Consider the following 21,200-nt stretch of genomic DNA (forward strand, 5'->3'; position numbering starts at 1 on the left):
ACACTAGTTATGAGCACAAGCTATTTCTGAAATATATATGTGAACCTAGAGTCTAACACATGATCACAGATTACTGTAATGCATATCTCACAAGGAAACAGTTGTTTCAATTTACACTTACATAATTCATTACTTAAAAATGCTGAACTATATAACCTCAATGTTGCATTAGTATAGTTTTTGCAATTCATTTTTTTGGTCTTTCCAAGGGGAAAATATCTTAGCTAGGAACCTCTCTCTAAATATGTAAATATAAATATTACAAAGTTCACTATTGCACATGTTTAATACATAGGTTTTGAACTATCAGAACTTTGTTAAATTCATATCACTTTTCTTCCAGCCAAGTAAAGGTGCTAGTTTTAAAACTTAAAGCATTTTTTTGTGTAACTTTGTCAACAGAAGGGGAGTTCATTTTAAACATCAGGAAAAGTTTTAAAATTCACTCTGACATGCAACTGCCAATTTACTAGTAATATACTAGTAAATAAAAGATTTAGCATATAAACAGTAAGTGTACAAACTGTAGCAAGAAAAATCTAGGATATCTGCAACTAAGCGACACGCTCAAGAGAGTATGCTGTGTTGTGGTAGCTGTGTCGGTCCCAGGATATTAGAGAGACAAGATGGGTGAGGTAATCTTTTCTTGGACCAACAACTTCTGTTGGCTAGACAAACAAGCTTTTGAGCTACACAGAGCTGCTCCACGGTACCAGAGTGCCAAAGATAAATACAAAGTTGAACAAATCGTTCAAGGTGAATGGTCCCCTAGAATATGTTATTACATTGAACAGTAAGTCAAGTCTTTAGATAATGTAGCAATAAACGTTTGCTAGCGTATCAACCTCTGACAAAGAAACTTGAACAGGGAACTGCTATCCACATAAATAAGAAAAGATATAGATCCTGATAGTCTGCATACTATTTCATGTATAAAAGTACAGGAACAGCTAAACGCACCTCAAGTTGAGGAACTCTCTTATAAAGAACTGTACTTTACTTCAAATAGTAAGAAGATAGTTGGTGAGAAAGACGGAACATCTCACAAAATATTAAATTAACTGCTACTATTGCTAATCCTAATGGAAAACTTCCACTTAAAAATGGATAATGGTAAACTTGCAACAGACAATACAACTTTGATGTCATTCTTTACTTTTAAAGTCTTGTACATTCTAGTTGAGAAACCAATGCTATGAACAAAGCAAGACATAACTATCTGAACTTTGGCCTTAGAAACCACTCTTACCATATGAGTAAATAGAATGATGGAAATGTATAGTTTCATGAAACCAGCATGTATGTAGTTTATATAGCAATATTCAATGTGATTTCTTTCCTTCTGGCTGAAGCTGCTGTGTATGCCTATGGAAATATTACAATTACTACCATTAAGTTAAATGCATCTGGATGTGAGCTATCCCAAGGAAGCCTTTGGATTTCACAGGATTTGCACCACTGTTCTGCCAAACAAAAGTGAGTTGTATATTGGGTAACTACAAGCAGAGTTCTGAAGGTGAACAACATGTCTCATAGTAGGGAGCTGCTGCTACTAAGCCTACAGTTGTTTATGCAACACACTGAAAAAAAAAATACTATCAAAATAGTTTCCAAGAAAATTTTAAAAAGTTAAAAATTATGAAATCCAAGATGTCTGCTAATATGATAAAATGCTTTCCCTATATAAAGTTTGGCATAAAGCTTTTCATAATAATTTCAGTTCAAGTGGTCCACTATGACCTTTCTAAATATGAACATGGTATAACCCAGTGCAGTGGAGTGTAACATTCCCTCCAAAATGATTATTTGCATTATAGTACCACCCAGAGAACACCAAGATGGGAGCGCCTCTGTGCTTGGTCCCATACAAAATGTAGAATAAGAGACAGTCTATGCCTCCACACACACATACATACAAACCCTTTCAGTCTCCAGAACAACAAAATACATCTGGGAGAGAGGGACCATTAGTCATTTTTATAGTTCCTTTCATCCCAAAAATGTAAGCAGAGAGAGGACCAAAACAACTTTCAGAAAAAATTGTTCTTAACACTGACTGTCTTCAACACCAGTTCAGCTGTACTTGTAGCTAGGAGGGGGATTAACTTGTTACTGCAGGCAAAGCTCCAATGGAAAGACAACTTTAAAACACAGGCCCTTTACAACAGCAGACACAGTCATCAATGCATCTAGGCTTGGTTGTCTATACCCAGGTCTTTCTGGAAATCTCCCACTATTGCTGTAGCGCCACACTGGTGTACTGCAGCTTCACTAAAACAATAGAAGGAACATTAGTGTAGACTACTAGCTGCTGGCATTTTTACCACTGTGTTGTCTAGAGCTGTTCTAAGCATTATATAACAGTTTATCCACTAATACAGTCACCGTCAACACCTGCGAGAGATTTTTTTCTTTAGGTGTAGACAAAACCCTGGGAGTGGATTGAAGACAGGAACTGTAAAGTTTTACTCGCTTATGTTCATAGAAAAAAAAGTTTCTGCTATATGTCCACAACTTAATATTGCTAGATCATTTTGCAGTTAGTGAAGCTTACTCTATACATCTCCTACCCTTTCTACTCTGTTACTTTCTTACTATCCAAGTTCTGTCCAATAAATCTTTTGATACCAATTTCACAGCCCTTTTCCCCTACCATATCCCTCCAATTCTTTTTAAACTTCGGATAGTTATGTACTACTTGAACTTACATAATTTATCCTCTATTTACATCTTCCACGGCAATTCCATTTAATGTGTCCCACTTCAATTATCTCTTTCAGCTCATCTAATTCCTCAGTCTAACCTACACCTTCCCTTTTATCTGAATCAATCTCTTCTGTTTTGCTTCCTTTTATGCCACATTACACTCTGTAAACTGGCAGCTAAAATGTTTTTTCTGTTATTCCCCCAGATAAAACTATCTATACAAAACATGCTCAATATGAAACAGTGGAAGTCACTCCATAAGTAGAGGGGTGGAGCAACCTTGTCATTTTAAGTCCAATTTTCAATTCCCCCAAATGACACTTATCTTCCTAAAATTTTGCATGCCAAAACTGACACCAGAATACAACTTTTTCCTGTAGAGTCTGATGAAAGTCAGACAAAATGGGTAAAATTTTCACAAGTACCTACAGACTGATCTACACTAGAAAATTAGGTCAGCATAAAAATCCACACTCCTGAGCAGCGCTGTTAAGCTGACCTAAAGGCTTCTGTTCATGTACAGCAGTACATCTGTGCCACTATAGCACTTTAGTGAAGATGCTCCTATGCTGACAGGAGAGCTTCTTCCATCAGTGTAATTCATTCACCTCCCCAAGAGGTGGTAGCTATGTCTTCAGCCGACATGGTGCTGTCTACATGGGAAGGTTAGGTCAATTCAACTGCGTCGCTCAGGCGCCGGGGGATTTTTCACACCCCTGAGCAACGTAGTTATACCAACATAGGTCTGTAATGTAGATGTGGCCTAAAACCCTGTGTAGGCAGAAGAATTCTTTTGTTGACTTAGCTACCGCTTCTCAAGGAGGTAGATTATCTGAGCCAATGGAAGAACCCTTCCCATTGGTGCATGTAATATCTACACTGAAGCTCTACAGTGATGCAGCTGTGCCACTGTAATATTTTAAGTATAGCCAAGTCCTAAGTGACTTAGGAGCTTATGGGTATGTATATACTACTGAGACTACAGCTATGTCGATGTAGTTATATTGGCATAACCCCAAAGCACAGACACAGTCTAAGCTAAAGGAAAGGATTTTTCTGTTGGTCTAGGATCACCATTTCCCCGAACAAAGTTAGCTATATCAACGGACGCATTCTTCAACAGACACAGCATCTACGCTGGGGGTTAGGTCAGCATAGCTGAGACAGTCAGGTGTGTGGCTTTTTCACACCCGAACCAATGTAGCAATGTCAACCTAACTTTTACGTGTAGACCAATCCTAAATTCCATTTTCAAAGTGCAACCCAGGTCATGTAATCTTGTAGGATTTGCCTACACTACAGAAGCACACCTACAGCACGACACCTGTGCCTTTGTAGCACCATAGTGTAGACACTTGCTACAGAGACAGAAAGGGTTTTTCCCAGCACTGTAGTTAATCCACCCCAGAGAGGCAGGTTGCTAGGTTGATGGAAGAATGCTTCTGTTGACCTAGTGGTGTTTATAATGGGGCTTATGTCGACTTAACTATGTGTATCGGAGGTTTGAATTTTTCACACCCCTGAGTGATGGAGCTAGGTCAACCTAAGTTTTAGGTATAAACCAGGCCTGAGTCACTTCTGAAAAAGGGACTTTAAAACTTTTTAGGTTAAATTTTCAAAAGTGCATAAGTTATGGAGCTCTGAAAATGATACTGTTGTCTACTTACAGTTTATTCTAACACTTCTGGGCTAATCATCTCTATAAAAGTGGAAGAGCCTAGAAATGAAGATTTTTTTGAAGGCCTTGTCAATAAGTGCCTTTAAGTTTTTTAAATAAGTTACTTTGAGAGGGAGGTTATGAAAATTTATAGAATTGGTTTTAAGTATTTGAAGAGCAACTTTTATTATAGGCAGCAACACCTAAAAATGGGTCAATCGTTTCCAACAGCTATTGATCATGTTAAAAAAATATTCTTACAACTGTTTCATTGAGAAGCTTTAGCACATCCATGCTTTGGAGCAGGGACTTGAAATTGACAGGGAGTCTCCCTGTCAGGAGCATGCCTTTGTCATCCTTGTAAAACTCACCCATATTGGGCCAAGTGATAAGCTTCTAAAGAGTCGCTCTTATCGGATGCTGTGGAGAGACTTAAGAATTTGACAGCTAAATTCTACAAATCCATCTGCACCAATCATGCTCCATCCCCAAACATCTCCCACTTGTGAACTGGGCTGCACATGTGGCATTCCTCTAGAACAAGTTCCATCCTAGGGCAGCTGCAGCTGAGGATGAGTCCTGAAATTGTTCCTCCCATCAGCCAATTCACACTGTAGTGCTGGGCACCAGAACTGAGAGCAAGGAACCTAATTCTCCTCTGCTTATCCTTGCTGGCACCCAGGCAGGATGGAGGAGGAAGTATCTTGATTTGAATGCACAGGGGTGAGGAATCAGTGTCAGGAGCAGAGTGCGATAGGAGATGTGGAAGGAGAAAAATAAAAGCAAAAGGGTAGAGAGGTGAACAGGGGCAAGGATCTGGGGGCACTAAAAGGGGACAGGGACAAAAGAATCTAACCACTAGAGCCAACTCCCTTCCAGAATCTGAAACTGAACCTATTATTCTTAGATCTCAACATTCCTTTGCTGTCTAGCAAGCAGCTGTGAAACCCACTGGCAATGTATGTCTCCATCCCCCTCTAGTGGGCAGGTCCACAAAATAGCCTTCTAATACTAACAATTACTCCATCTGCTCCAGTGGTAGAGGGCTGTACTGTAGATCTAAACCCTGCTGATGATCCATTTGGGGGGAGAGAGGGGTGTGAATATAGTTGTACATGATGGAATTTCTATATTTTCAAAGTTAAAGATTTTTTAAAACTTAGGAAATTACACCCTAAAAAACTATGTTAAAAGCATGTTAATGTTGCAAAGTCAAACTCTGAAAAATAAGCAAATGCCAGAATTAAGGGTGAACATACAACCTTAATTCAGTCCCTGTTTGATAAGCATAACGATACAGCCTTTAATTGCATGATTACATACTATTTTTTGCAAAGAACACCAACTCATTCAGTGCACAGCACAGACTGTGCTCCGGATATTAATCAGTGTGGTGTACAGAATGAGGCTCTTGTCCATAGAACCCCTGTGTCATTTACTGCAAAAGTAAAAAGGAGGCAGGGGGCTGCAGCAAGTGAAAAAATGGTCTTCTGGTTAAGGCAGATGAATGCTAACCTAGTGAATTTGATTCTATCCCTGCCTCAACACAGAGTTCCTGTGAGATGCTGGGCAAGGCACAAGGACCAAGATTTTTACAGGTGGCTACTATGTGTTCCTCATCTTCTGTGCACTCAACTTAAGGCACCTGGAGCAACTGTGGTCAAGGTCTGCTCTGAATATAAAGTGTTGTAAAACACTAAGTAAGGCTTCTCAAATACAGCACACAAAGTTTAGTTGACACTTCGTGCTTTAATCTCTACTCTTCACTTCCCCATCTGTAAAATGGGTATACCACCTTACAGAGGTGTTGTGAAAATACATCTTTACAAAGATTAATTAATTAAAGATATTACTGAGAACATCCTAGAAAAACTCATGAGGAAATTAATAATTTTGCAATCAATGCAGACTTCAGATGTTGTGCAGTAAATAATACATGAGGCTATACATCGAACCATGAAGATAAAAAAATATTGAATAGCTACCCATTCAATGAACAGGACCCATCCCATGCACTGAATGAAACAAGATAGTATGAAAAAAAATAGCATACAATCATATAATTAGACACCATATCATAGAGCATATACAAAAGAGGGCTGGAATTAAGGTTTCATGGGGAACCTTAATTCTGGCATTTCCTAACTTTTGAGTGCTTTGACTTTGCAACATTAATTTTTTTTTAACAGTTTTTTTAATTAATAGAATATAAACATTTAAATGTTTATAAAATGACTTTTCCACTCCTGAGCCAAAAAAGGTAGGGGTTTAAAGACCAGAGAGAAGTGTGGGAAAGGGTATGGAATGGGAGCACAGAGAGAGAGGGAGTGAGTGAGTAAAGGATCAAGAGAGACATGGAAAGACAGCAGAAAGCCATGCTTTCCAATTCTGGAAAGCAGGGCTCTGAGTAAAGACACCAAACACTGTCATGGAGGGGGAAGAGAGGGATAAAAGGGTAAAAAAGGTATAAGAGAAGCCAGAAGATTATAGAAGGGTCACAGAACAGGCGTACAGGGAGCCTGAGGAGGCAGGAAAACGCAGACTGGATCAGAAGTTTTGCATCTGGATAAAGACCACCTTGTCTTCTCTACCATTCACTACCTACAGTATCCAACACAGCTGAACTCCCAGCATCATATGCATTCACCACCTATGCGCTTACTAATATCTGGAGTAGAGTCCTGCTCTGGTAGGCCTCATAAGATCTGCTGGAGCACTGTTCCTGAAGATCTTATACACCGACACAATTTAAAATCTTTGGCAAGTATTTTAAAATTACTTTAGGAATTAAGTTGCAAGTATGCTTCAGAGTCTAACACAACCAAAATAGTTACACTTTTTTTAAAAAACAAAAACGTTAGGAAGGATTGAAATGAACTGTTAAGGGATGCAACTATCTCAATAGTGAATGCTTAAGAACTATGTAGCACTATCAGTGGCCACTCAAATTTAATATTACCTCCTCTTAAAATTTGTATACTTTTATGTAAAAGTCAAAAGAAGTTACTAGGAGATCATAAAGTACCATTTCTTAGTCAAGGGACCTATTTCCAATAATATCCTAGTAATCTGTTATTTTCATCTTTGCAAATTTTATTGAGACAATGTTAAAGTTGAGTGGGCAATATGGGTCAGATAGTGAGAGGTAAAAGTATATGGCAGTGAGGAACTAGCTGGATCGCCACACTGAAATCACTCTCCTATGAAATCCACCCTAACGGCAGCAAATGGAAGAGATCAGGTACACTCAGAAACATGTGATTCATTATCTCACTCAGATAGAAGGGTAGTGAGAATGGCTCTCCAGAGTGAAAAGACCTAAAGACCAGTCTGAAAGTAGTAATAGCCAAGTCTGGGGAAAAAAGACTTTAAATGAACATTGTTATTGTTAATAAGTCAAACTGCATGAAGGTAGCAATTTTTTACTCTATACAGCATAGAGACTGCGTTTTAGAGCTGGGGGGGGAGGGGAGGGAGAAAAACGTCTGTCCACACTTAGCAATACTAAAGCAGAAAGTTTTAAAATGATATTTTTTAAAATAGTTGTAATGGGTCTATTATTTGTTTGCAAGACAAAAGCTAAGCTCTTTTCAATTTTATTTGTAATCCTGTTGTCTCGTGTACGTGTTTTTGCTTACTTGCTTTCCTCCCTCCCCAATTTAAAAATATTTATGTCCCAGTAATTACTCGAGATATGTTCACGACCAAAATATAATATAATCATGTGACTACATTATGACTGAAGACAAATGGACAGTTAACAACATAACACACAAAACACACTCATAACATAAAACCTGAAAGATGATTTAATAATTCTATTAAATTTAGTTAGTGAAAATAAAAATAACTGCTTTCCATAAAAGGGAAAGAAAAAAAAATTAAAACCTTGGTTATGGCTACCATCAGTAGTCGTATCTTTCTTTAATTGTATGTAAAAATTAAGATTTAAAAATATGTTGACTACATTTAGTTATCCTTGTATTAATCAATATATTTCAACTAAAAAAAAAATGTGTACACTGAGTAGGTGAAGTAATACAATATAAGTGACTGCAAGTGCAAAGGCCTAGAAATGAACAGCTAAGGGATGTAATTTTTTGAAGCATAATTTATTCTTGAAGCATTCTACATTAGAATACATTTTCTGGGTGTTAACTTGGCTCTAGTTACACATGCATTCAACCTTCCTTGGTAATATTTTGTTTACTAATAAAGTAATAGATTGTGTTTCACAAGACTCTCTCTCAATAGCCCAATGTTGCTACCACCAATGCTAGAGACAAAGAGTTGCATTAGTTGCCAACACTTCAATCACTGTTACCCAATCCTGCTCAAAGCGGGTCAAGATGACACAATGATTAAAATGACAGCAGCCACCAGTGCCTCCTCTACACTAGAATTTACACCAGCAGACAGAGCTGCACCAACGGTAGCCACAGCAGGAAAAGTTTAAGAAAAGGTCTAATGAAGACAAGGCATAAAAGGTATATTGTTGTAATTCAATATAATTGCTTCATTGTATTTTTACACCCAAAAAACCTTGATCTATACAAACTATTAATGTTATATCTGTGCTGAGTTGCTTATACTATGTACTCTTTAAAAAGGTGAAGTAACAACAAAATCTGGCAAAGATACAGATGCACTTTTATTGTCAAAGCATCTTCAACATTTAATTTTTCCTATCAAAATGCAACATTAACGGACACTCTAGGGACTGCTAGAAAGATGGCTGAACTACTTCAATTGCCTGGTTAGTACAATCACCAATAAAACACGTAAGAAATTCCTTATATCTCTGAAGATATAGCAGTACACAGAAAGTTCACTGAGTGTTTTTATAAATCTTTCTTCATGACTACAGGTTTGATTGCTAATTCATTTTGCTTTAAGATGCATTGACCTGCAAACTGCTTCAGGACAAATGGTATTAAGATAACTATATTTAACAAAATAATAATAATAAATTCAGTGATTGAGAAAAAGCAGGAAAGAAGTCAAAATATACAAAATTGATCTTAAAATTCATCTTGAAAACATATATAAAATGAAGCATTTATGACCTATTAAACTTTAGCGCACACTTGTTTTTAATAAGCATAGTGTAAGAAAGAGAGATTATGGAGAGGCTAAAATAGAGGAGACACTCTTCCTAGTATTTAAGAGTACTCCAGATCTTTGCTCCCCAGCTATGCAGGTGCAGCTGGTCTCAAAGTCTATGTCTACACTGCACAGTTAAACTAGGTGATTGGCATCTGAATCTGGGCACCTAGATTAGCCTATGCCAGCACGTGTACCATTAGTTTCAGAGTAGCAGCCGTGTTAGTCTGTATGCGCAAAAAGAAAAGGAGCACTAGTGGCACCTTAGAGACTAACCAATTTATTTGAGTATGAGCTTTCGTGAGCTACAGCTCACTTCATCGGATGCATCCAAGCTTATGCTCAAATAAATTGGTTAGTCTCTAAGGTGCCACTAGTACTGCTTTTCTTTGTACCATTAGTGTGTATCAGATGCAAATCTCTCTCCTTGTTACTGCTCCTCACTGTTTCTGCGTTCACCTGTGAGCATGTCTGGGGAATATCCATGGTTCTTTCTGCTAAGATTCTAGGGACCCTCACTGTAAAGTAGGCAAATTCCAGCCCAAATTAAAGTGGAGAATGGTTCTAATCCACACCCTGAACCAGGTAATCTAGCCTGGTTTTAAAACACCTCCAAACTCAGGTCAGGAGTTTGTCTTTGTGTATGGTGGGGATAGGGAAGAGGTTGGGGAGAGAAGAGGGGATGTTAAGACTAAAATCCATGTAAGGAGCCTAGGTTGACGGGCAGCGTAGACACTCCCTATGGGTATATCTACACTGCAATTAAACATCCATGGCTGGACCATCTCAGCTGATTTGGGTTTGCAAGTCTCAGGCTGAGGGGCTATAAAGCTGCAGTGTAGACATCCGGCTCTGGGACCCTTCCCCCTCATGGCGCCAGCTTGAGCCTGGAAATCTACACAGCAATTTAACAGCCCCGCAGCCCAAGACCCATAAACCCACGTCAGCTGACACGGGCCAGCTGTGGATGTTTAACAGTGGTGCAGACATGAGTAGTGTATATTCTGAACACTACTCTTTTCATACTGCACCAGCTTCATGAGGCAAAATGGAAGATGAAAACCAAATTACTTTAAATTAAAAGACTAATTCCAATAAGTCAAAGTTGCACTGCTCCAACCCTCAAATTATTTATATTATTTTTGTTTTGACTGTGTGATCCCATAAATGAGATATATGATGCACTCCATCACTTAATACAGCGATAAACTGCTAAACCCTCAGGTTGATTCATAACTTATAACTGAGCAGTAGCACACAAAGCAAGTACTTGGGAATATCATGTCAAAGATATTCTCAGTGTGCCAGTAAGAGCACTGCTATAAGCACAGAAAAGCCAAAAGTCTTAAGTATAATATGACCACTTATTTTCCCTGAAGCTGGGTTTTAATATAAAAGTTTTATATATTTTAACAACTCTGATTTGCTAAAGTCATAACAGCAAAGTTACACATATCAAATTACTCTCCTTCTCCCCTCATCTACAATACATACCCTACACTTGTAAAACTATTACAAATAAATTCGTTGTCATTTCTATATACTGTACTGCTCATCTTCTCAATGGAAAATTATACCAACCATACCTGTAGTGCATATACCTGTAAACAGAAATACACTGTATTTTTTAAACTGCATGAGCAGGTCTGAATGTGCAACACAATACTTTTAAACTGTTGGTCTTCTTAGACTTTCCAAGAATGTTACAGCAACTCATCTAATAGTATAGAGAAAACATTTGGTATTTATAAAATGCAGTTATATTTGTTAACAGAGGAAATAATTACAAACACATCCTACACTATACTTTTAATTGTATGCTTCCTAGAACAAGGAGCAATACAAAAAGAAAATTAGCAATAATAAACTACAGAACACAGACTATATGTTAACACTATTACATTAGAAGAACATTCTAGAAAATAAAGTGCTGCACTGGATAGGTTGCAAAGCCATGGCCAGTTACACTCATGTATGCAAAGCACAGTTGCCCAAGATTATTATTGGAGATTTTCACCCTCCTCTTCAACATCTGGAAGAGGACACTCAAAAAAATAGCATATTAGATTAAGGTTAGAGTAGGGTTTCTACTCATGTCCTTCATACTAGAATGTTTGAGATATTTCAGCATTGGAATGTCCCATTCCAGACAGACAAGATTCTGAAATTTCCAGAAGCCATTAAGAACAGTTTTCTCCTGTAATTAACAAAGTTGTTTTGGCTTCACAAAGTTAGTTTGAGTCCTTTTTTAAAATGATTTCTCCAACTGTCTTCTAGCTCAGCTTTACACTGTTCACATTGCAGTGTGAACCTAACATGCACTTCCAGGAAAAGACTGAACTCTGCACTCCTTGCCATCTAATATTTTCTCTATTCCTTGAATTTTTACCCAATTTAAAAACCACCCAAGCTAATTTCAAGATCGTGTGTCATGGTAGGAAGAAAGGCAAAACTCTCATGAATCCATCAACATTACTCCTATGTTTGTTACAGATGGGTTAGATACATAACACTCGATACCGTCACAGCAGCTAAATAGTCCATGAAACAGATTCTGCTTTTAGCAGAGATTCTAGCAACTGTACACTTCATAACTTGCAGCTTGGGTAATTCACTGCAAACTCTTTGGCAAGGATGGCTACTGTGACCTGTGGACTAAGCTCAACCACAGAGCTCTACAAGAAGATTCACAGATTTTTTCCAGGCATTTTCCACTTTTATGCATCCGATGAAATGAGCTGTGGCTCACGAAAGCTTATGCTCAAATAAATTGGTTAGTCTCTAAGGTGCCACAAGTACTCCTTTTCTTTTTACAGATTTTTAAGTATAGTAAAAGCTAAAAACATCCTCTTCCCACACATTCACCAGCTACAGAGCCCAGCAAACACTGTTCCACTTTAAGCGCAGCAGGTACTGGGTTAGCTCAAAATAGAGCACTGCCTGCTGGGAAATATACGCACCGACTATGCCTCAATAATTAATATGGAAATGTCCTCAGTGAGTCATTTCATGTAAGAGTGCCAGCTGGGTCAAAATTTGGGTATCCCTGCTGTCAAGATATGTTATTATAAAAATGAATTAAGGCTCGGAAAAAAATGGGTTTCTAAAGATGGGCTCTTAGGCTTTGATTTGAATGGGAGCTGCTGGATGCAGTGAAAGTCAAGTTAGGCTCCTAAATAAGTGACCTTAGGCACTTTTTTTTTTTTTAACATTGACCAATATAAATAACTTGTGAATATACAAGCTGTTATAAAAATATTCATATCTATTTTTAAACTATATTTTTCTATTAAAAATGTATTACTGGATGTAAAGACATCAGATCTTACAAGTGACTAGGCCAAAAAATAAATATGGTGATGCATCTGGAATTCTTAATAAACTTTAAAAAGCTTCACTATCATTAAAAGTATATGAATTTTAACAAAACAATATAAGGTTGAAGAAACAACACGAGACTACTAGATAGTTTAACTGTCTTACAACTTAAGTGTTACAAATTAAAGGTGAACTGAAGAAGAAGAAGAAAAAAAACGAAATGGGATTAAGCACATGTATACATGCTGAATCCCCACACTAGCTAGGATGTGGATGCATTAAGAAGAGCACTACATTTTAACTAAAACCTTTTTAAAAACTATTTTGCCCATTCAAGAAATTATTTTGGTATTTTCTGGTTCACTTAAGGCAGACCAGAATTTATCAGACTCATTTGAAATCGCCTTTCAACCCATGAAACCACTGGTTTAGAAGCATTAATAATGAACTTTTTATTTCAGTATATGAATGAAACAGAACGACCATGTATATAAAATAGTTTGTTTCAAGATATGGACTGTTAAACTGTGGATTTGTAGGAAGTTTCTTTAGTAAACAGATTTTCCTAATGCTGTCCAAATTGCACACATTGCTTTCTTAGGGGTTTTATATTGCTGCTCATCATCATCGTACCTGACTGCCTTCTACATAAAATCAATAGCAAAGTCCCTAGTGAGCTTTCAGCACCTATTCGCCACATAAAGCTGTTTATACTGTTCTCTTCTGACTCTAATGAAACAGTGTTTTCCTATTTTCAGTCTATACAATTTATATGAAGTTGAAGAACATTCTTTTTAACTATTTCTGGCTATGCACCTTTTACGCTGTACTTGTAAAAAGTGTTCTCTCACAAATTAAGTGCTACCACACAATAATGACAATGAAAAGGAAAGTATACCAACCTTGTTCCAGTTACTTTACTGACTATGGAATATGCACTTGGTAACTAGCCATTCTGTGGAATTACTTGTAATTTGTGAGAAAACATTTTTTACAACTACAACATAAACAGCTACAAAGGAAGAAATTAGTTACAAGGAAATTTTTCCCATTTCATATAATATATTAATTGTATGGCCTGAAAAGGGGGGGAATACTAATTACCATATATACTCGTTCATAAGCCGAATTTTTTTTAGTAAAAAAGGGAAGCATCAGAGAAGGGGGTAGGCTTATCAATGGGTATAGAGAGGGAGATGTGGGACACAGCCCCTCCCCCCCAACAGAGGGAGCAAGGAGAGGCAGCACAGCTAGCAGAGCCAGAAGGGAAGAGGCGGGACCAGAGTCTCTCTGCTTCTGGCCACACTGCTCTCCCCAAAGCAGCTGCTGCCGCGCTGGCCAGCCTGCCCCACCAGAGCAGCTCCGGCCAGGCCAGAGACATCCTCCCATGGCCCTCCCCAGATAAGGTGGGAAGGGATGGGACGGGGAGAGTGTTGGGGTCCCGGGCTCAGGGTGGGGTCATATGGGGGGTCGTCACAGGAGTTACTCCCCTGACCCCCAACTTCTCCCCCCCCGTCAAAAATTTCCCCACCAGTTGCTGTCCCAGCCCATCAGTGTAAGCAGCTGGCATGCCGGGACACTTTGTTTACTTACGCTTACCTCTGTGCCTGCGGACGCTCGAGGTAAACAAAACCATCTTGGCCCGCCAACGGCTTATCCAGATGGCCCGGGAGCCAAAGTTTCCTGACCCCTGAATTATAGGGTTGGCTTATGAATGGGTCATAAAAATTTTCCATTTTCACTTATCCATCTGGGTGGGGGGGGGGCAAGGGGGGGGATCAGCTTATAAATAAACTGGCTTATGATCGAGTAAAAAGGAAATAAGAACATTTTGAATAACTTCATGTGATAAGCAGACAGAAACTTGACAAAGAAATGACATTATGCACAATTTGGACAGCATTAGGAAAACTTCTTTACCAAGGAATGACATTCAAATTCAGACTAACAGTCCATATCTTGAAATAAACTCAACTGCTGTACATAATTAGTCATTCTATTTCAACCAGATACTTAAGTGAAAAACTCCTTGTTAACGGTTCCAAACAAATATGCATATTTATATTGCAATAGAAAGTGTCTTAGCAACACTACTACAAAACAACCAGGTGCAAACAACAGAACTGTCACCTACTGACAGTGTACAAGACAGTTTTTTAAGTGCTAATTTTCAACTGTGGATGATTTACCATTAGCGGTAACTAATGAAATAGTACTATGGATTTCTACAGAACTTTCCATCCATAAAGCTACAAAGATGAGTATTACCCCAATATTACACATGGGAAACTGAGGTACAAATTAGTTAAGTGACTTACACAAGGTCACACAAGTCAGCAGAAGGGTCAGGAATAGAGCTCAGGTTTTCTTACTCCCGTTCCCATGTTCTGGACTACTGCCCCGGCAATCATACTAACATGCAAAATAATATTTTCCATCTCACTACCCAAGAGAGAGTGTAAGTGTTTTGCACTAGTTGTATTAGTAAGCAAACTACAGCTTTTTACAAATAACTTGACTTCAGCAATCAGTTGCATATGCGCTATTCAACTGGTACCAGAGCTCTAAAAATGTCTCAAACACACAAACTAATGTCCATGAGCAGACTTTCTGGTGTGATGCAACTTCAGCACATACAAAACACCAGAAAATTGGGGTGCATTAAGAGAGAGCAATAAATAAATAAATAAATAAAACCAAAACAAAAAACAAACAAATGGAAATGAGAACCTGAAAGACTTGAATGAAATTCAGATTATTTACTCTTGGACCGTTATAGCAAATAAATCAGCAAAGGGAAGGGACTGAAAAGATCACAACGCTTAATTATTTTTAAAGGATTCTCAAATAGCTTAGTCCCAAATTTTAACCTATAAATATTATCTGGTGGGGAATGCCCTATACATTTTTATGGTTTTAAGCCTCCCAATCCCTGATTGTGAAATTAAACAACACACCCAACCAGATGGCAGAAGAGGTGAAATTTAAGTAAAAATCTTATTTTCAAAAGCACCACTGATAAGTAATGAAAAAAACAAACTAGGGAGCTAATAGTAGACAAAGGCTTGATGAACTATACTCCATAGAAATAAGGGGGTTGGGGGTAGGGAACAGAAGGGAAACATTTACAAAATGGAAACCAAAAACCAGTAGGCTCTTCAGGCCAGAGATCATCTTTTTGTTCTGTTTGTACAGTGCCAAGTAGTGGGGTCCTGGCCCATGACTTGAAAACATCGGTAGCACCATAATACCAGTAACAACCACCACCACCACGTCATTTTCAAGTTTGTAGAAGGTATTATAAACAACTTAGAAATAAAAAACTATGAAAAAAATGGTGTCCTTTTACTTGTGCAGCTGTACATTTTTTTTTATTTTAAGAGCTGCAGGGCAGGAATTATCTTTATTTTTGCGCACTGTACAGTACACAGCAGAGTCAGTACTAAGCAACTTATAAAATTATAGCTTGCTAATATTAATAAAACTAGACATACCTAAAAGGTATTAGCAAGAGATGAAATTCAGTGAAACATGACAAAATTTATTAGAAGAGTGAAGGATTTTTTTAAAAATTTGCAGCTGTTGATATACTCCACAGCAATAATAGGCTAATGGGGTGGTACTGTATATATTCAGTAATGATGTGTAATTCATGTTTGTACATTGTTACAAGCAGCATAACAGTCTTCAAGCTACTGCCTGATATTCTGTCACCAGTTTTCTCTCTACTAAAGCTTGAGACAAGTGCCCATTACATTTTTTCATATGAGAGGGATAGAGGACAGGTCTACATTAGAAACTTTTGCCGGTAACTTTTGTCAGTTAGGGGGTGTGATTTTTTAAGGCATTTCTGTACCAGCAAAAGCTTTATTTTAGATGCAGGTGTACCAACAGAAGGTGCCTTCTCCCACGTAGGTTACTTCTTTCAGGGAACTAGTATAACCTATCCCAGCAAAAACAATCTTTTGCTAGCTTAAGCTGCATCTATACGAGGAGGATACAGCTATACCGACAAACTTTTCTAGTGTAAATTAGGCGTCATAAGCACTTCTGTCATCAAAAATTTTCAGAGGATACCACCTACCCTTTTATCTGCCTAAGCCTAAAACCTGGCAACCTGTACATGCTTGTAAGGCATTTTGGGATCCTTCTTTACAAAAACAATATTAATTTTTCCTTAAATTCAAAAGATATTTTAAATTAGATTTTACTTCAAAAGGTGTACAAACAAAACAGTACTTTTATTTCAGCAATACTGAATCTCAAAAATAGTTTACATACAAAATTAATTGTAACCACTAATTCAACACAGACATGACTCTTTGGATGTCAACTCTCCCCCTTATATTCCCCACAGTAAAGGGTTATTAGCATTTTAAAATAGTCTGTGCAATAGTTTCACTTTTTAAAGAACACAGATCTTTTAATGTTATAATAAAGCTCAATGATACTAACTTTGATCTAGACAGACAATATTTTTTTTTAAGTTTTCAGAACGTCATCAATACATATCTAGATCCCAATCCTTCAAACACTTATGCAAATTCATAGACCTAAATAAGTCAGCAAGGCTACTTGCACACTTAAAGTTGAGCACACGCATAAGCGTTTGCAGGATCAGAGCCATCGCCAACAGACCAATATAGTACCCTCAATTTTAGTCATATAGTCTTATTTATGATATAATACAACACAACACTTTGACCTCTACCCAGGAAACTGGAACCAAAACAAGCTAGTCTGATTCTCTGGATACAGTATATTTGAAACATCAGAAGACTTTTCAACTACAAATGCATCTGTAAAATGTCATTGATGACTTTATCAAATTCCTAACACTATTTTAAAAATATATTAAGATTCTGACATAAGCTAATGAAGGCCAGAAGATTCAAGCTTAACTTAATGTCTTGGTTTTTGTCAATATGTATCAAACTGTGTGATTTCTGCATTAATTATAAAAATGATTGACTTATCCTGTACATCTGATGATAAACTGCTTTTTTGTTTGTTTCCCTCTTCTCCCAAATGAAATTCAGTTTTGTTTAGATTAGTACGTAGCATATCACTTCTATATGGGCTTAGGCAAGAGCACTGAAAATTTCTCCCTCTATCTAGGCTAACATTTGTTTTGTATATTTCTAAATGTGACAAGTGTTTCACCAACAATTAAAGAAAAAGTAGGAACTACCATATATTCTTTAATTAGCACACAGATCTTCACAAACGAGTAACAGGTTGGATTACAGAAACAGCACTTTAAAACAACAGGGATTCTGCAGTGCTTAAGGCCAAATTCTGTCCTTGAATACTTGCGCACAATTCCTATAGATTTCAGTGAGATTTGCACATGCATTTTTGACAGAAGAATCTAACTACAATTAATATTAGGCTCAATATTTTAGATCAAGTCAGAACATCTGATGCAGGTTAAAGGTAAAATGAAAGCAACAGTACATTGTCAGTTTAGTGACTGATACCATTCAACCCTGAAGGCAGGTAAGTTGAAAAAGTTACAGAATTCTTGAACAGATTAAAGTTGAGTGATGTAAAAAGTACATTTTTCAAATATAAAAATAACTATAAAAATTAAGACTATGATATAATGAACTGATGTACAGAGTATCCTGCACCCATACAAACTGTGTAAAACTGAATCCTAAAAATGAAAGTTTCTGATTTCAGATCTAACGTCAAGTACCTGCTTAAATGGCATACCTAACTCTTAACACAAGCTAGAGACAAAGGCCAAGATTTTCAAAAGTCAAGAGTGATTTCTGAGACCTCCATTTTTGTCTGCCCAATTGGAGAAACCTTAATGGGCCTGATTTTCAAGTACTAAATACTCACCCTCTTTTTAAAAAAATAAAATAAAATAAAATAAAGCAAGCATCTCAAGTTTGGCATTTAGAAACTGAAATGCCCAAAATCACTAGTCACTTTTAAAATTCTTAGCCAAAGGCACTAGACAAATCTCAGAAAGAAATGACAACAAAACAACACAGATAAGGAGGACCCCCCCCCCCCATGTTAGCCTTATTATCAGCTTCGGGGGGGGGGGGGGGGAAGGAGGGGAGTGAAATACTGCCTTCTAATGAATGGTATGCCAGTTCTTGTACTCAAATTCCTTCATAGTTTATAACTTTATAATACCAAAAGGATCTAGCACGTTGAAATCTGGAAGCCTAGCATGTGTCCGCTGGAATTCTCCACACAAACAATTATGATGTTATAAAATAGTGCAGTCCTCAAGAACTGGATCAGGCATGCTTTGATCAACAATAGACTACACTGAAAAATACGATCACAGAAAAAAAAAAAAAATCAAAGGACGTAGTGCGTAAATCCACCCTCAGGTCCAAATAAAGGAATCTTTGCAATGAAAACCTAAATAATTATATTTGGGTGTTCTGCTCTGCGTACATCTTAACAGTTTGAACTGCATCCATGTTTCCAGAAACCTGTCTATTGACTGACGTGACAGCAAGTTTGATAAACTTTAAGCTCCCCTATTGCTGAGTTAAGCCCAGCAGCCAATCACTTCCACCAGATGTTACTGCTGTACAGGCAATATGAATGTTTTGTTCCTTGGTGGACTTAATTCACTTCCCACCCAGGAATCAAAAGGGAGATCTCTACATTTTATATATGAAATAAAAAGCCAATATAACACTACAATTTTGGCAGTAAGTTTCTCTAACAAAATGGATTTTTAAAAAAGTAAATGCTGCTGATCCAATATGACATAATTATGTGGTGGGTTTTGGACAGAGTACTACAAAATATCTAAACTAAAAAGTTACGAGTAACTTGAATTAGAATAAAAGTTTAAGTAACAGATGCATCATTTTTTGGTTTGCAAATTTCAATATGTGCACACAGCTACAATTGTAAACACACCAATTAACTCTCCCTTACTGTATCTGCATGTTCCCATTAGCACTGGCTCACACTGAAAGCTGCTTCAAAGCAGAAACACCACCACACACAGGAAGACAAGACATCATCTGACACAGACAGCACTCAGAGGAAGTGGTTCAGTTTGCTTCAAGTTTGTTTAACAAACATTTCTGAGGGAGGATCAGAACCTGTTCCGATATCATCTCAGCCTCCCTCAGAAAGGCTATGGAGAGTATATACCAAAAAATAATTAACCCTATTTCACCCCCTCTCGTCACCCAAGGGACACACATAACAGGCCACAAGGCTACACTGATAAACAGCAAAACCCCAGCATCGCCTATAAGGAAAAGCCAGCAGCAGCAGAGCCGGTGGGTGGCAGATTTCGCTCTATCGGTTTCTTAACCCGGAGCCAAAAGGCACATGGGGGGGCGGGGGGGAGACAGACATTACCACCAACTTATATCCTCACACACCTAAACAAGCCGAATGTACGACGGGGCTGCAGAGTATCAGGAACCACAACTAGGCCACGGGCTTCGGGGAAGAGACACTAGGACACAGGCGGGAGCGGGGCGGAGGAGAGGCAGGGGGCGGTCATCGCGGGTGGACGGGGAGGCAGCGGCCAGGGCAAGGGGCAGCGAGCAGCGGAGCAGGAAGGGACGCCGGGGCCGTGTGAAGTGCCACAGAGGATGAGGAGGCCCCAGGGTGCGGGCCCCGGGCTCTGCCGCCTCCCGCGGTGACGGCCTTTCCCTCCCCGCAGAGCGGGGCTCGGGCGCCGCCGCCGCGGCCGGAGATGGTGGAGGAGGCCGGGGCCGCTGCCTGGGCTAGGCCTAAGGGCTCCGCTCCCGACTCAGACGTTGCGCGTCCCCCCCTCTCTCTCCCTCGGAGACAAAAGCAAACGGAAACCCGGCTGGCTGCGGCCGGGCCCAGGGACCCCGGAGCCGGGCCCGGGCCGCCAGGGGCCCCGCCGCCAGCGCCTGCGGGCCCGGTTGGGAGGCAGCGGGCAGAGCGCGCCGCGGGGAGGGGGCCAGAAAATAATAGGGGCCGAACTCACCGCATGAATTTTCTTGTCCCGCGGATCCAAGATGGCTGAGTATCCAGCACGGAGGATGCTGGGGGAGCGACCTTTACCCTCTGACCCGCCCGCCGCCGCCGCCCGGCCTGGCAACCGGAACCAGGGCGAGACGGCGAGAGTGGCGCGTCCAGGCCCGGCCCCGCGGCGAGGAGAGCGGCTCGCTCGGCTCCCTCCGCCTCCCGGGAAAGGCCCGGCCCCGCGATAAGAGCTGCTGCTGCTGGCGCCTCACTCCTTCCTTCCCCTCGGGCCAGCCCGGCTCCTGGGCCTCGCTGTCTCCGCGCTTAACCCCGGCGGGAGGCCAGGGCGCTGCGGCAGCAGGGAGCCGGGCCTGCGACAGGCAGCGGCCTCCCCCGCGGGAGAGAGCTGGAGGGGGACGGGAGCCCTGGAGACAGCGGGGCCCTAATTAGTGATCCCCTAACGTGAGGGGGCAGCAGCTCG

At 39.4% G+C, this 21,200-nt stretch overlaps 1 protein-coding gene across 5 annotated transcripts in view; it reads right to left on the reverse strand.

Moving 5' to 3' along the window:
* Positions 1-20,865, reverse strand: part of CNOT2 (CCR4-NOT transcription complex subunit 2) — a 149,294-nt gene extending 128,429 nt beyond the window's left edge. For 2 of the 5 annotated variants that reach the window (XM_037886601.2, XM_037886599.2), the window contains exon 1: positions 20,742-20,865. The gene's annotated coding sequence lies outside the window, so the exon portion shown is untranslated. Of the gene's footprint in view, positions 1-20,160; positions 20,185-20,741 lie in introns of those variants that run through there. The other 3 variants (XM_037886580.2, XM_043547876.1, XM_043547872.1) reach the window with 3 other exon arrangements.
* Positions 20,866-21,200: the final 335 nt, after the last annotated feature.

This window comes from Chelonia mydas, chromosome 1, assembly GCF_015237465.2.
Source record: "Chelonia mydas isolate rCheMyd1 chromosome 1, rCheMyd1.pri.v2, whole genome shotgun sequence".
Lineage (NCBI taxonomy): Eukaryota > Metazoa > Chordata > Testudines > Cheloniidae > Chelonia > Chelonia mydas.